The following is an 18,269-nucleotide window of genomic DNA, read 5'->3' as shown; positions in this document are numbered from 1 at the left end:
TTTTTTTTTTAAAGAGTTGTCAGAGATGTAATAAACCTGGTCTAGGTCTAGCTTCCTCTGGAAATCAAAAGTATTTGGAACTTTGGTCCTTAAGAGGGAAAAACCAGGATGTACTAGTTCAGTTATGTTCAGTTGCTGAGTCGTGTCCAGCTGTTTGCAACCCCATGGACTGCAGCGCTGGACCATCAATTGCTGTTCATAGCAATAAGTTTGTGTTACTAATACTGTGTGTGTTAGTATGGGGACTTGTGCACATTATATGTAAAAGATGTGAAGGAAGGAATTATCATTGCTTAATTCTGGGGATACATATCAACTTTTACTTAAAATGATTTCCATTAAAATGGTTACAGTTGTACTAGTTGGTGAGGCAGTAGCTAGATTTATCAATGAGAAGTGTCATTCTCAGACACAGGGGTAAGAGAGGCATTAATGAATCTAGGTGATCATGAGAACAACTGGGAAGAAAGCATTTTGTCATTTCTTTCCATTGTATATGTGGAATCATACACTATGTGACCTTTCAAATGAGCTTTTCCCACTCATCTTCCTGCTGTTGAAATCCATCTAAGTTTTTCCATATACCAATGGTCATTGCTTTGTAAAAAAATTTATTTATTTATTTTTAGCTGTATTTGCAGAGAAGGCAATGGCACCCCACTCCAGCACTCTTGCCTGGAAAATCCCATGAATGGAGGAGCCTGGTGGGCTGTAGTCCATGGGGTTGTGAAGAGTCCAACATGACTGAGCGACTTCCCTTTCACTTTTCACTTTCATGCATTGGAAAAGGAAATGGCAACCCATTCCAGTGTTCTTGCCTGGAGAATCCCAGGGACGGGAGAGCCTGGTGGGCTGCCATCTATGGGGTCGCACAGAGTTGGACACGACTGAAGTGACTTCGCAGCAGCAGCAGCAGCTGTATTTGGTCTTGCTGCTGCCTGTGGGCTTTCTCTAGTTGCGGCAAGTGAGGACTACTCTTTGTTTTGGTGCTTGGGCTTCTCATTATGGTGGCGATGCTTGTTACAGAGCACAGGCTGTAGGCACTCAAGCTTCATTCATTGCGGTGCATGGGCTCAGTAGTTGGGGCTCATGGGCTTTAGAGCACAGACTCAGTAGTTGTGATGCGCGGGCTTCGTTACTCTGTGGCATGTGGAATTTTGACATATGGATTGAACCTATGTCCCCAACATTGGCAGGTGGATTCTCAAACGCTGGACCACCAGGGAAACCCAGCTGCTGCTTCTTATATCTGAGTAGATTCTGTGGTATAAATGTACAGGGTTTTTTTTTTTTTTTTTTGGTACAGTTTCTTTTTAGCCATTCACCTATTGAAAGATATTTTGGTTGTCCAGATAGTTGCCATTACAAATAAAACTGCTGTGAACATTTGTGTGTAGTTTTTGTGCAGGTATAACTTTTCATTCCTCTGAGATCCATGCCCAGGAGTGCAATTACTGGGTTGTAGGTAGTTGCATATTCAGTTTATTACGAAACTGTTTTCCAGGATGGCTATATTACTTTATATTCCCACCAACAATTAATCTATCAGAGATGTAGCTTTTAGACACCTTCACTACCATTTGGAATTGTGTTTTTTTGTTTTCACTGTTCTAACAGCGTGGCCTTAATTTTACTTCTCTGATAATTAGTGATAGTAAGCATCTTTCCATATGCCTGTTTACCATCTGTGTAATCTCTTTGGTGAAATGCCTCTTCATGTCCTTTGCCCATTTTCAAATTGGATTGTTTTTTCACTGTTGAATTTTGGCATTCTTTATATATTCCAGATAAGAATCCTTTGTCAGATGTGATCTGTAAATATTTTCTTTCAGTTAGTAGCTTGTCTTTTCATCTTTACCAAATCTTTCACCAGCTAAAAGTTGTTAATTTTGATGAAGTCCAATTTATCATTTTTTTTCTTTCAAGGATGATGCTTTTGTTATCATGCCCCAGGTCCCAAAGATTTTTCTATGTTTTCTTCGGAAAATTTTATAACTTAACATCTTATATTTAAATTTATGATCCATTTGAGTTAATTTTTGGCTAAGGTTTGAAGTTTAGATGGAGGTTTGTTTACTTATTTTTTTCCCTATGGATGTCCAAATATTCCAGCACCTTTGCTGAAAAAATAAACCTTTTGTCATTTAACTGCTTTTATACTCTGTTGATAATCGCATTGTTCTGCCTCTGTGGGATTATTTCTCTATCTCCTTTAACTGATCATCGTGTGTTTCTGTCTGAGCCACCATCTTGATTAATGAAGTACTAACACAGTCTTAATGACTGAAGCTTTGAAATTAATCATAAAATCAGGTAGAATGATTCCTTCTACTTTATTCTTATTTCTTAAGTTCTTTTCTGGCAATTATAATTTCTTGCTTTTCCATAAAATTTGTAGAATAAGCTTGTCTGAAAGTGAAAGTCGCTCAGTCATGTCTGACTCTTTGGGACCCCATGGACTATACAGTCCAGCGAATTCTCCAGGCCAGAATAACTGGAGTGGGTAGCCTTTCCCTTCTCTGGGGGATCTCCCCAACCCAGGGATCGAACCCAGGTCTCCTGCATTGCAGGTTGATTCTTTATCAACTGAGCTATCAGGGAAGCCCTAAAGCTTGTCTATATCAATTTTGAAATTTGTATTTTGGTAAGAATTAAACTTACACATCAATTTGGGGTGATTTGATATCTTCACTAGGTTGAGTGTTCTAACTCATGAACACAGTATGTCTCTCCACTAATTTAGATCATCTTTAATTGTTTTCATTATCATTTGTAGCTTTCAGCCCACAAACCCCATATATGGTTTGTTAGATTTACAATTAAGTAGGTAATTTTTTGGAACTATTGTAGTTTTAATTTCAGTGTTCACTGCCAGTATATAGAATTGATACTTGTATGCTTACCCTGAATTTTGAAACCTTCTTGAGCTCGTTTATTAGTTTAGAAAAAAATTTTGTGACATTTCATGGGATTTTCTACATAGACAATTATGTTATCTGTAAATAGGAACAAAGAATATACTTTATGTATGATTTCAGTCCTTTTACTATTTATTTATTTCTTTATTTTTTGGCAGCACTGCATGCAGAATCTTATTTCTCTGACCAAGAATGGAACCTGTGCCCTCTACAGTGGAAGCATGGAATCTTAACCACTGGACCACCAGGGAAGTCTCAGTTCTTTTACATTGTTTGAGGATTGTATTATGGTCCAGGATACAGTCTAATATAGATGTTCCAAGGGTACTTGAAAAGACTGTATATTCTGCTTTTGTTAGGTAAATATTCAAGAAGTGTCAATTATATGTGGAGCTTCCCAGGTGGCTCAAATGATAAAGAATCCACCTACCACTGCAGGAGCTGCAGGAGACACAGGTTCAATTTCTTGGGTCGGGAAGATTCCCTGGAGGAGGGAATGGCAACCCACTCCAATAATCTTGCTTGGCAAATCCCGCAGACAGAGGAGCCTGGTGGGCTACAGTTCATGGGGTCACAAAGAGTTGAACATAACTGAGCATACACTCATTTAGTTTTATTAGCCTTATACCCTATTGGCGGAGAAGGCAATGGCACCCCACTCCAGTACTCTTGCCTGGAAAATCCCATGGACGGAGGAGCCTGGTAGGCTGCAGTCCATGGGGTCGCTAAGAGTTGGACACGACTGAGCGACTTCACTTTCACTTTTCACTTTCATGCATTGGAGAAGGAAATGGCAACCCACTCCAGTGTGCTTGCCTGGAGAATCCCAGGGATGGCGGAGCCTGGTGGGCTGCCGTCTATGGGGTCGCACAGAGTCGGACACGACTGAAGTGACTTAGCAGCAGCAGCAGCATACCCTATTGGATGAAGGCATTGTTGAGTTCTTGTATGTACTTCATTATTTTCTGTCTGTTTGTCTTAAAAATGTTGAGAGAGAGAGATGAAGTCTCCAAACATAGTTAGACTTGTAGTTTTAATTTCAGTGTTCACTGTCAGTATATAGAACTGATACTTGTATGCTTATCCTGTATTTTGAGACCTTCTGTCGGGGGCAACACCCCGACAGATCCATTGTAAGCTGAAAATACCTTGTCAGAAATGCATGTAATACATGTAACCTGTTGAATATCATAGCTTAGCCTAGCCTGCCTTAACCAGTCTCAGAACACTTACATCACTTACAGTTGTGTAAAGCCATCTAACACATAGCCTATTTTATAATAAAGCTTTGAATATCTCATGTGATCCATTGACTACTCTAATGAAAGTGTAAAACAGACAGGTTGTGTGGCCACAGAATGCTTCTAAGAGTATTGGTTGTTTACCCTGGTGATCAGAAGCTCAATACTGCTACTCAGGATCACGAGAACACGTATTACTAACCCAGGAAAAAAAAGTCAAAATTCAAAATTTGAAGTACCATTTCTATTGAATATGGATCACTTTCACACCATCATAAAGTCAAAAATTGTAAGTGGAACCATTGTAAGTTGGGGATCTTCTGTATACAGCTAGGAACAGTAAAAGTAGTTGTTTTTGTAGACAGGATTTAAGCAATATCAAATAGTGTTGGGGAAAGCTATATAAACATTTGTAAAGGAAGATAAATTAATAATTTTAAACTACATAAAAATAAGAGGTGGTTGTGAAAATATAAATTTAGAACTTAGAAAACCAGACTGTAATTTTATTTCTACTAACTCTATTCAGAAATTATTTTCCTTTTTGCAATGTTTCAATGACAAGGACTTCTGGGATTAAGAATTACTTAGTTTTGCATGCATTTACTTGAGCCTACTTTTCTCATCATAACATCTATAATTTAACATCATGATTAAGCAAAACATTGATAGTGGTTTTAGAGCATTTTATCCTTATGCAACATGATCCCTGATGAATGCCATAACAACTTTTGAGGACTATGCAGGTATATAAAATTTCATCTTTTAAAAAAATATTTATTTATTTATTTGGTCACGTCTGCGAAGCATGTGGAATCCTAGTTCCCTGACTAGGGCTTGAACCTATGGCCCCTGAGTTGGGAGCATGGAGTCCTAAGCACTTGACCACCAAGGAAGTCCCTATAAAATTGCAGTTATACATTTCCTCTTTGTGTAGATACTAAATACCATAAACTACTTAGACCGCAGTTATAATTTCACCTTAGTATATATGAATTGAGAAAGGAAATATGACCATGCTCATCATAAAGGTCAAGTGTGGATAGGTATATACCACATACCTGTGGTACAGTTGCCCAAACAATGGCAAGGCTGAGGAATGGTCAAAAAAGTTGTGCAGGAGTGATGTTAAGAAGCTGTCATGTGTTTTCTTCACTGACATTTCAGGTAAAGAGAAAACTAAGATGTAGAATTGGTTGTGAAAGATGCGAAACTCAGCTTCTCATTCAGTGTGGTCACTTCACTTCTGCTTACACTGGTAAAGTTTCTCAAGTTCAAATCAATATCTTTTCACTGGCTCTGTGTCTTGCCTCCTGGGGCTTCCCTGGTGGCTCAGTGGTAAAGAATTCGCCTGCCAGTAGAGGAGATGTGGGTTCCATCCCTGGGCCAGGAAGATCCCTGGGAGAAGGAAATGGCAACCCACTCCAGTATTCTTACCTGGAGAATCCCATGGACAGAGGAGCCTGGCGGGCGACAGTCCTTAGCGTCACGAAGAGTCGGACACGATGGAGCACATAGCACCATACATTTTTCAAGGAATTTTTTTTTCCTGTTTTCATATTACTTAACAAAAGCTAAAGGAGCTGTATTTAAGATAACACTTCTTCTTTTTTATTCTGGTAAAATATAACATAAAGCTGACCATTTTAACCATTTTAAAGTATACAGTTCAATAACATTAAAGTTACGTTGCTGTGCAACTATCACTGCTCTGCATCCACAGATCTCTTTCTTCATCCTAAAATGAACACCTCTTGTCCGAACTTACTAGTATGAGAGTGGGGTTGTTGAAGTAGAAAGGAAATTAGAAAGAAAGTATATTCTATATTCTGGTATATTCTATGGCCCTAATAGAAAGAGAGTGTGAGCAGAAGGATGTTGACCATGGTTAACAATTTGCCACCAGAAGTCATGAAGAGATGTGTAGAGCTGCTGCTGCTGCTGCTGACTTGCTAAGTCGTGTCCAACTCTTTGCAGCTCTCTGTAGCCTGTCAGGCTCCTCTGTCCATGAGATTTTCCAGGCAAGAATACTGCAGTGGGTTGCCATTTCCTTTTCCAAGTGATCTTTCCGACCCAGGGATTAAACCTGCATCTCCCCCTTGGCAGGTAGATTCTTCACCACTGGAAATCAGTACTGAATATTCATTGGAAGGACTGATACTGAAGCTGAAACTCCAATACTTAGGTCACCCGATGTGAAGAACCGACTCATTGGAAAAGACCCTGATGCTGGGAAAGACTGAAGGTAGGAGGAGAAGGGGATGATAGAGGATGAGATGGTTGGATGGCATCACCGACTCAATGGACAGGAGTTTGAGCAAGCTCTGGGAGTTGGTGATGGCAGGGAAGCCTGGCATGCTGTAGTCCATGGGGTTGCAAAGAGTCAGACACGACTAAGCAACTGAACTGAATTGAACTGAGCCACCTTGGAAGCACAGAGTTCATATCTATTCCATGTGGTACCTGCAGGGGGCTGAGCCATCCAAGATATAAGTGAAACTTACACATCTGATGCCTCAGCTAGGTTACTTCAGATTGCTAGAGGCTGGCTGGAAGGGCTCAACGTAGGTCATGGAAAACAGGGGACCTTTCTTCTTGCGCTTGGTTGAGCTCCTCAGGTCTTCACTCTCTAGTCTTGTGCCCTCACCTCTCCATGTAGTTTCTGCATCTGGTTTCTCCCTTAGAGTGGCTGCATCTCTTACACACTCTTTACCCGAGCATAAGATCTTCCAAAAATCTGCCACACCTTCCAAATACTTAGGCCCAGAACTGGCAGTGTCACCTAATGATGCATTTTTTTGGTTAAAAAAAGTCACAATAAGATACAAGGCTATTCCAGATTCAAGGGACAGGACTTCCACAACCAAGAGGCATGGTTCATTACAGGCCAATAATGTTAACAATTTACACTCAACCTAAAGCCTTTTCCTCCAACTCTTCCAATTATTCAGTAAACTCTTGCATTAAATATAACAAATACTTTTCTGCTTGAAATACCTAGTGTAATATTCTGTTGACTGTAACAAAGATCTCTGCCTTATGTAATTCCAAATGCAAATATTTTCTCTATGATTAAAGAAAAAGAACCCCATTAACAGTAGCGAGTTGATTTCTCTTCTTCTTACCCTTTCATGTAATTATTCAAATTCCAACATAATCCCTGTAGTTTTTCCACAGTTATTTTTAGGAGCCCTTGTGGTTTTTTCAAATCAGATACTTCCTTCCTAAAAGACCACCAAGCAGCAAGATTAAAGTTGAGTTTTATCAACCTTTCAAAGAAAGGTTATTCTTTTAGTATTTAAAGATGAGTATGAAAAGATCCCTGATTATACAAATCCAGTATAATGCTGACACTAAAATATATAAAAGCATTTTAAAAACTTACAGATTTTGCCTTCTACAATGATGTCTGGATTTCCAGTCACCAAAGACGAGTCAGAATAGTCAAAACTGAGTTTCATCCAGGGGGAAGCAATGAACCTTGCCCCTTGAATATAAGTTAAAGGTACCATGGGAAATAACACATAGGTACATTTTAATTACATTCTGCTGGTTTTCTTGTTCAGCATACCACTTACAGTGCTCACTAAAGATGCAAAAATAGAATTTTGGTTAAAAAAAATAGGAAGTTAGAAAAAGATACTTTCTTAATATAAAAATAATTTCTAATAAGTCAAGATTAAAGAGATTAAATGTAAGAATTAGTTCACATTAGTGCCATGAATAAAAGCTTTTTATCTTTTAAAAAAAATTTTATTTATTTATTTACTTTTGGCTGTGCTGAGTCTTCACTGCTGCATGGGCTTTTCTCTAGCTGCAGCAGGCGGTACTCCCCAGCTACTGTGTGCAGGCTTAGTTGCCCCGCAGCATATGGGATTTTCCCAGACCAGGGAGTAAACTGGCGACACACCGCATTGCAAGGCAAACTCCCAACCACTGGACCACCAGGGAAGCCCTCAGTTCAGTTCAGTCACTTAGTCGTGTCCGACTCTTTGCGACCCCATGAATCTCAGCACGCCAGGCCTCCCTGTCCATCACCAACACCCGGAGTTCATTCAAACTCATGTCCATCGAGTCGGTGATGCCATCCAGCCATTTCATCCTCTGTCATCCTCTTTTACTCCTTTCCCCACTCCCTCCCAGCATCAGAGTCTTTTCCAAAAATGAGTCAACTCTTCACATGAGGTGGCCAAAGTATTGGAGTTTCAGCTTTAGCATCAGTCCTTCTAAAGAACGCCCAGGACTGATCTCCTTTAGGATGGACTGGTTGGATCTCCTTGCTGTCTAAGGGACTCTCAAGAGTCTTCTCCAACACCACAGTTCAAAAGCATCAATTATTCGGCGCTCAGCTTTCTTCACAGTCCAACTCTCACATCCATACCTGACTGCTACCACCTCTTTTATTCAAATTGTTCTGAGAATTCTATCCAATGCAGTAAGCTAGGGAACAGAAGTAATCCATAACTACCAAGACCAAGGGCTTCCCTGGTGGCTCAGATGGTAAAGAATCTGCCTAAATATAGGAGACCTGGGTTTGATTCCTGGGTTGGGAAGATCCCCTGGAGAAGGGAAAAGCTACCCACTCCAGTATTCTAGCCTAGAGAATTCCATGGACAGAGGAGCCTGGCAGGCTACAGTGCATGGAGTCACAGAGTTGGACACAACTGAGCAACTTTCACTCAACTCACTCACCAAGACCAAAGAGAACAAATTATCATTATTTAGAGATAATTATTACCAAAATATCCCAAGAAAATGGCTATTCGAGTTAATTCTGAACTTTCGTAACTGACTATAGGAGGAATACATTCAAAATTAATAATTAAAAAAAAATCCTAATAATTATATAAAGGTGAAAATAGGCAAAACAAACTAACCTGTCATGATAGAGGTCAAAATAGTGGTTGAGTTTAGAGTAACAGTTGTAACTGAGATGTAGTCCGGTTAGAGAATGTACTGGAAGGAAAATCCCCAAAGCCAAAACTAATCCAAAGAAAAACAAACTTTTTAAACCTAGTAATAAATTTAATAAAAATTTATAAAATTATGGGGCAAAAACTATATAAGTTTTACTGAAGGAAATAAAAGAAAATCTAGAATGGAGAAATATATTCCTGGCTGGGCAGATTTAATACCATAAAAATGTCAATTATCCCCCAAGTGATCTAAAAATTTACTCTAATTCCTTGATAAACTGATTGTAAAGTTCACTTGAATGGTTGCCCATGTCATTTAGAGAAAATGCCCTATACAGATCATTTACCTCCCACTGGCTTTTTTGTTTTATGAATGTGGGCCATTTTTTAAGTCTTTATTGAATTTATTACGATATTGTTTCTGTTTTATGTTTCGATTTTTTGGCCATGAGGCATGTGGGATCTTAGCTTTTCACCACTGGACTGCCAGGGAAGTTTCCCTCCCTTTAGCTTTTATTCCTTATATCCAATTTCTGCCATTTGCTCTCTTCTCTAGTCAAACTGGCCTCCTTGTTACTTCTCCAACATGTCAGGCAAGTTCCTATCTCAAATCCTTTGCAGTTGCTAGTCCCTCTTTCAGAAATGCTCTTTCTCTAAATAGCTGCATGCTTGCTCCTTCACCACCTACAGGTCTTTGCTCAAATGTTATCCACTTAGGGGGGCCTTCCCTGATTACCTGATCTAAAATTGGAACACCCGACCTACCCGCCACCACCCACATGCATTTTCTTCCCTACTTCTTTGTCTATTTTTTTCGTAGCACTAATCCTCATCTGGCAGGCTATTTATTTGTTTATTGCTTGTGTCAACTGTTGATCCCTTCTAACAGAAAACACACGTGCACACAGAAAACCCATTGATCAGAAAGTGAAAGTCGCTCAGTTGTGTCCAACTCTTTGCAACCCCATGGACTATATAGTCCATGGAATTTTCCAGGCCAGAATACTGGAGTGGGTAGCCTTCCCCTTCTCCAGGGATTGATCAGAAAAGCTACATTTATTTTAATTTACTTTTGTTTAAGGGAAAACATCACTGTGACAGGGTCTAAGGCGTGCCTCAAAATGGGGAAATTAGGGAGAGGCATTAATAGAGATTTAGGACCTGGGCTGAGTGGTTTTAAGGCAGGTCTTGCAAGGTGGGGAACTAGTTGAGATTGAGCAGAGTTTATGATTTAATAACTTTGGATTAGTGGACTCAATGAAGGAAGAATTTTGAAGTGAATCTTGATGAGCTAGCAGTTTTGATAAATAAGTTGTTTAGTTAGTTCACATTATATTCCCCAACGAGAAGCTAATGTTTTTATTTTGTCACTGTTTAACACAGGGACTGGAGAATTGTGTTGGTTCAAATTCCCAGTCTCCTCTTCTATCATTCTCTAGGCTAATCTGGAGGAGCATTATCATTTGGGATGTAATCAACTCAGATCCACACCATGTTGGATATGCTATGCTGCTGCTGCTGCTGCTGCTGCTGCTGCTAAGTCACTTCAGTCGTGTCCGACTCTGTGCGACCCCATAGATGGCAGCCCACCAGGCTCCACCGTCCCTGGGATTCTCCAGGCAAGAACACTGGAGTGGGTTGCCATTTCCTTCTCCAATGCATGAAAGTGAAAAGTGAAAGTGAAGTCGCTCAGTCGTGTCCGACTCCTAGCGACCCCATGGACTGCAGCCCACCAGGCTCCTCCGTCCATGGGATTTTCCAGGCAAGAGTACTGGAGTGGGGTGCCATTGCCTTCTCCATGGATATGCTATGGTTGAGTATAATTTTTGGTAGTAGTTGTTCCAACTACTGCAAGTGTCAGCTTTTCTTGTTTTGTTTTTGTTTGGTTTTTGGTAGAAGATCATCAGTAGGCATAGTGACTGCTCAACTGCCTTAAGATTCTGGAGTTCTAATTTGAGCAGGGTGACCCAAACAAATGCTAACCTACTTTGAGTAAAGTGTCCAGATGAAACTAATAGAGTAGATTCATTTCAACTATGAAGAGCTCACAGAACCAGAGATTTGGATATTAGCCAGATTATTTAGTCTCATGATACTTATTTTTCCAGATCTTTTTAGTGATAGTAAAGATCCCAGAGAAACCTGCAGAAATCTAAGTACATCATTATTTCCCTTCGGCAGCACACGCTTTCCTTCAGGAAGCCAGTACAACATCTGATGACTCTGTTTTGAACCATTGTTTGTCTGTCTCATGAAATTTTTTAGGTGACGATTTCCACAGTCTTAGACATCTTATCTAGTTTAAATATTTTCTGAACCATAAGCATGTAGGATTACTCCTAAAGCCTCTTAGAAAGCATAAAATGAAAAGTCTTGAGTATAGAAGAATACAGTTCCTCAAATCTTCAGCTTTTAAATGCAAATCAAATCCAAGTTTTCCTTAGTTAAATTAAATTGTTTGAAGATTTTTTTTCTGTGAAGATACTTTTGTGGGCTAAAATGAAACTTGGGTGACATTGAAATCTATCTTGAAATCAAGTATCAATTAACCAAGATAACTTAGCTCTGTTCAGCCTGCTGGTAGCAGTCAGTTACTGTGCCACAAATTTAGTACTAGTTTAAAGGGAACGATCAATGTTATTTTTTTTGTGTGATAATATCTCTATGGAGTTGCCAAATGGTATGGTAATGCTTTCAACATTATATAAGTGTTGGTGTCAGGAAAATATATTTGTAATAAAGAGATCACTGGTTAGTTCTAAAGTGAAAGAGCTTGGGGTTAAGTGCAGTAGTGTTCCTTTCTCACAACAGAGTCTTTGAACATATTCCATCTGTTTTAAAATCCTTTCCAAGCTCTATTTCTATTGGTTACAAAGGCTAGCTCCTACAAAAATTTCCTCCTTTAACAAGTTTGTCAAGCTGAAAATTCTGAGAACACAGTCCTCCATAACTGGCCTCACTTCAGATACCAGTCTCTAAGTGTGGTGGTCCCCAGGGTGACCCTCACTTCTGACCAGTTGCCTGCAAATTCAGGGGTTTCCATGATCACTGTCAAGTTTGATAACTCACTGAAAAGACTCAGAGAACTCAGTTTGAGCCAACTCCCAGAGATTGTGAAGGACAGGGAAGCCTGGCGTGCTGCAGGCCATGCGGTTGCAAAGAAGACATAACTTAGCAACTGAGCGACAACCTCTAGGCTGAGGAGGAATGAGCAACGCTAGAACTGGAGACTAGAAGAAGAGCCTTCTCCCACCAATTACTTCCCCAAGATTGAGATTCAGATCTCTTCAGATTCTTGCTCCTTGGAAGGAAAGCTATGACAAACTTAGACAGTGTATTAAAAAGCAGAGACATTACTTCGCCAGCAAAGGAAATCAATCCTGAATATTCACGGGAGAGACTGATGCTGAGGCTGATACTTTGGCCACCTGATGCAAAGAACCAACTCACTGGAAAATACCCTGATGCTGGGAAAGACTGAAGGCAGGAGAAGGGGACGACAGAGGATGAGATGGTTGGACAGCATCATCGACTTAATGGACATGAGTTTGAGTAAGCTCAGGAAGACGGTGAAGGACAGGGAAGCCTGTCATTCTGCAGTTCATGGGGTTGCAAAGAGTAAGACACGACTGAGTAACTGAACAACAGCTACCGCATACACAGCCAGTCAGGCTGCCAGGGGTGAAGAAACTCAGTAGAGGGGTCTGTAGAAGTGGTCCACCAGTGCTGGAGAGTATGGGCAGCCTGGGTCAATCTGTAGAAGTGGCCAGCTCTTGCCGAAGGATGTAAATTGGTTGGACCTGATCTAAAGAAGCCTCAAGAAGAGAAAGCATAGCCTGAGAATAAAGATGGAGCTCCTCTGTTGGGTTCCTGTGCTGGAAAATGATAATGGAGATCTACAGCCTAAAGGAAAAATGTCTTTCTGCAGTTGTGGCCATGCAATGTCACTCCATTGAACCACCATGACATTTCATTTGCTTGTGACAGAGAAATGATGGTGGGGGCCAGCACTAACATCATGAATCAGGGCAAAAAAGTAGAGATTTGGAGCACAGCAGTAATATCAAATTGCTAACTGGTGCAATAAAAAGTTCTCAGATGCTGAACATTTTTTATACTTTATTTTTATCCTAAATTTAAGACTTCTCATGACAGTTTTAAGTTGATCAAAATTTAGAGATTGTCAAATAAGCCTAATTATTTTTACTATTTTTTTTATAGGCTGAGGGATGACAGGAGTGGTATATTAGTGAGTTAATGCATCTAGTTACATAAGATAAAAGTAGAATTTCTGGATGTTCATAAACTTCATCAATAATCAGATGAAAGTGAATTCAAAGGACATTAGAACAATCGCATATCACTTTTTGCTTATCAGATTGGAAAAGTTTCAATACTGCAAAAATATCTACTGCTGGCAAGGACAAAAAGAAGTAGATACTCTCACACACTGTTGATATTTCTCTAAATTGATAGTCTTCCTGAAAAGTAATCTGTTACTATGCATAAAAAATTAAAGTACAGCTATCAAATGTTGACTCCTTAAAAGCTCATCATAAAAAATGTGTTTAGTAGTAAATCTACCTTGACTGAAGTAGAACACTACCTTGAGTGAGCCTTAGTAGTGACTCGAAAAATTAGGGCTAGTTATTTTTAGGGTTTTAGGGCTTGGGTTGAATATTTTTTGGGAGAGAAGCAAGTCAGGGAAATGTTTGGGATTGGGCAGAGTTTATGATACAAAGTCTTAGATTGGTGGGCACAGCAAAGCAATGGTTTTGAAGCAATTCTTGGTAAATAAACTGTTAGCCTTTGTAAGCAATCGGTTTAGGAAGTTTACAGTTTTATCTTCCAGGAAAAATTATTAGCTAGAGCAAGGAACCACGTTATTTTTGTTTGGTCTCAGAATTTTCTAACAAAAGTACAGGAAAAGTATGTCTAGTTCAACTATTATTTAACATAGGGACAGGTTGGTTTCGGTTTTCAATGCATATCTTTTCATCCATCAATTGCTATTCTAGTTTATACTATGGCTTTAAAAAGACAAATAGGCAAAGTATACGTATGGAGACAGTGTTTTATTTTTTAAATAAAGAAACAAAGCAGAAACAACCTAAGTGATAGGACAAATAAATTATGGCCCTTCATAAAATGGATTATAATACAGCCATTAAAAAGGTATATTTTTTATATTAACATAGAAATTTATCAAAGCTCACTGGGTCAGGAAGATCCCCTGGAGGAGAGCACAGCAACTTACTCTAGTATTCTTGCCTGGAGAAATCCCATGGATGGAGGAGCCTGGTGGGCTACAGTCCATGGGATCCCAAAGAGTCCTTAGCATGCATGCCTGTGTCAAAGCTATATTGTTAAGTAAAAAAAAAACCATCTATTGACCCATCAATAGTAGTGATGTGCTAGAGCTGCTTCCCACAGGACATTTGAGAGCCGAATGTATATATTTCTTCTGAACTCTGTAGTCAGATACTGCGTGTTGGTTGCTTGAAATTAGACACAGTGGCAGTATTTAGAGCACATCCATCAAGGAAATCAGCACACCACTGGCTTCAGAAAACATGACTAGCACAGACTTGAATTCTCAGACCATTAATCGTTTAGGTCAGAAGAAAGTCCAGGAAGAGGTCAGCACTGAAGTAGTGTCATGGAGTATCAAGGCTCTTTATATTCTCACCTCAGTAGGTGTGCATTTACATTTCATCATACAAAACTGTTCACACAGCCAACCCTGGCTACCAGTGAGCTTTGGAGAACCAGAAGCTGGAGGGAGGAAACAGGATACTGTGATCAGAGCATTCATCTCTTAGAGTTGCAAACAGATTGAGGTTTTTAGCAAGAATGGGGTAGGATATGGAAAAGCAGCTAATAGTGTCTGCTACTAGTGTGTGTGTGTGCACATTGTGTGAATATAAAAATAAATGAATAAACAAATACATGTGCCTTCTTTTAAGTGTATTTGTTTATGCATCAAAGGGCTTCCCAGGTGGTACTAGTGATAAAGAATCCGCCTGTTAATGCAGGAGATGCAAGAAATCGGGTTTGATCCCTGGTTTGGGATGATCCCCTGGAGGAAGAAATGGCAACCCACTCCAGTATTCTTGCCTGGAAAATTCCATGGACAGAGGAGCCTGGTAGGCTATAGCCCATGGGGTTGCAAAAAGTCAGACACGACTGTGTGACTGAGCACACACACACACACATTTATGCATCAAAATGTTATATTTCTTTACAGAAATATAATACATTGCTAACAGTTTTTAAATCTAGAGTGGGAAGGTAGGACTTTGGGGAGATTTTTTTAAAAACTTATTTTTGGCCATGCCCCAGCATGTTGGATCTTAGTTCCCCAACCAGGCATCAAACCAGCGCCCCTTACGTTGGAAGCTCAGAGGTTTAACTCTGGACTGCCAGGGAAGTCCCTGAAACTTTTACTTTTAAAATTGCCCTGATTTAAGTGACCATGTATTTATTATAAAGAACAAAGGATAAAGATGGATGCTTTTTTGAAAAAATGAGAATACATGTGAAACCCCTTAGCATAGTGCTTGGCACATGTTTAATAAATAATGCGATCAGGGTTTAAACCTTTTATATTAGCCTATACATTTACAAACTTTTAATATAAGTCCATGTCTACCTCTTACTCCATTTATTTGCGTTTTCTGTTGCTAATGTGAATGAGAAGGAAGATTTATTGTGAAGTAGAAGGCAAAGTTGGAAAGGCAGGTAGTGACAAGAATAAGAGCCCTTGATTGATGGAGGAAAAGTTTGGGTTTTATCCAGTAAGGATTGAGGAGCCATTAAAAGAATTAATGAAGAGGGTAAGTAACATCGTCAGTGTTATGCTTCAGAAGGATCATTTCCATTGTGGCACACAGCATGGGGATTGAAAGAGCGAAAAACTGGAGCTACCAAGGGCAACAATTATGTTAGGCCTTGCAGTTCTAAGAACTGACACCAAAGCAGCATAATAATCAAGCACCTGTAGTCTGAACCTTCTGGGAGAGGTGACTGAAGGGTCAAAAGGATGTGGCTTATCTGGTGCTTAAAAAACCCCTGAGGCTCAAATGTACACAATCAGCTCATAACACTCCTTAGTGTCAGAAAGGTGCATATGAGCCCTTAGGCCTACTTTTGATTTTTTTCTATTTTTTGGTCCTCTCCTCTCATGTTTCCAGGTTCAAAAATGCCCTAGATGCTAGCTGTCAACTTGTAAAAATATTGAGAATTTGCACAGAAGGATATGGATGATTTGTGTTAGCCACAGAAAGGTCCTGACTTACAAGTGTCTGGATATGAAACAATAAAAAAACAAATAAATGAAGATGATTAGTAGGAGGCATAGAAAGACCACAGGAGACAGAAAAAAAGTAAGTAGGATTTCGTAATTCTAAGATGAAGGGATTGAGAGAGAAGAAAGATTCTCTAAACTTTTTTCATTTGGGTGTCTAAGAGATTGTGTGCATAATGCTCAGTAGCTCAAGTGTCTGACGCTTGCGACCCCATGGACTGTAGCCTGCCAGGCTTCTCTGTCCATGGAATTCTCCAGGTAAGAATACTGGAGTGGGTTGCCATTTTCTTCTCCAGGGGATCTTCCTGATCCATGAATGGAACCTGTGTTTCCTCCATTGTTAGATGAATTCTTTACCACTGAACCACCTGGGAAGCCCATCTAAGAGATGAAAAGTTTCATAAATAGGTAGAGGAGTGGTTTGTGAGGCTCCAAAGAGAAAGAGAATTCAGTTTTAGATATACTAAATTTGATATTGACAGACATTAAAGTGGCACTGTTCAAATGAGAGTTAAAAATTCAAGACCAGAGCTCAGATTATGATATTATGATATGTGAGGTGGAGAGTTCACACTTGCAGGAATGGATGATATCACCAAAGAAGCTAATATGGTAAACCATGAAGGTTGAGGGCAGAAACTGAGAAAATATCCTCTTACGGGGCAAGAAGGGGTAACTGTTTCCTGTGCAGCAGCAAAAGGGCCAGAAGGCTGCCTGAACCCTGAGTCTCACCTACTCCAGAGAGAAATTTGAGCGATCCAAGTGTCAACGAAATCCAGGAGCCTGGCATTTAGTAATGATGTCATTATTGACTGTAGAAGCTGTTTTGGTAGAGCAGGGGTGACGGATCAAATGATATCTCAAAAGAAAGACTGAGATGACTATTGTGATTCGAGGCTAAAAGAAAAGTGGGCTAGATAGCATCTTTCCCTGCACCTTTCCTAAGCAGCAGCATGTTAGGTAAACAAGAGACAAGGCAGAATTGACCTTGTAATTAGTAGAAACACATAGAAAATCTCCAAGTATTTGGTAAGTCTGATTTGCGTGCATGTGTGTTTGGTTGTGTCCAACTCTTTTGTGACCCCATGGACTGTAGCCCACTGGGCTTCTCTGTCCATGGGATTTTCCAGGCAAAAATACTGGAGTGGGTTGCCATTTCTTCCTCCAGGGGATCTTCCTGATCAAACCCAAGTCTCCTGCATCTCCTGCACTGGGAGGTGGATTCTTTATGACTGAGGCACCGGGGAAGCCCCAACAGTCTGATTTACTGTGTAATTATTAGAACTTTCTGCTCAGCATCCTTCATTAGCTCTGTTGCCCTCTGTGATCTTCAGCCTGACGTCTTACTCCCCCACACACCCCCCAACCCCAAGATCACACACACACATCTTTGTTCAGTTTTCCAAATGCCTCATGCTGTTTCTTTGTCCTGATGTTTTTAACTTCCATGTCTTCCAATTCCTTCTAACTTGTTGAATCTATCAGTCTTCCCAGATTGAACTTAAAGCTCTCTATAAAGCTTTTCTGCTTGTTCAGGGTTGACATTAACAGTGGAAAAGACCTTGATGCTGGAAATAATTGAGGGCAGGAGAAGAAGGGGGCGACAGAGGATGAGATGGTTGGATGGCATCACCAACTCAATGGACTCTGAGCAAACTCTAAGAGATGGTGAAGGACAGGGAATCCGGCATGCTGCATCCATGGGGTCACAGAGAGACACGACTTAGGGACTGAACGACAATAGTGGTACCTTTGGCATTTCTTGCTGTACAATATTCACTTCTGTTATTTTGATAAAACAAAAAATATAAATATTTAAAACTTGTAAAAAAAAATAGGCCCTAATATCGTTAGTTTGTTGTAACTTCCAATTTCCTTTCTCCGTGTT

This window comes from Bubalus bubalis, chromosome 3, assembly GCF_019923935.1.
Source record: "Bubalus bubalis isolate 160015118507 breed Murrah chromosome 3, NDDB_SH_1, whole genome shotgun sequence".
Lineage (NCBI taxonomy): Eukaryota > Metazoa > Chordata > Mammalia > Artiodactyla > Bovidae > Bubalus > Bubalus bubalis.
The sequence above is the reverse complement of the archived record's forward strand: the minus strand, read 5'-3'. Positions refer to the sequence as shown.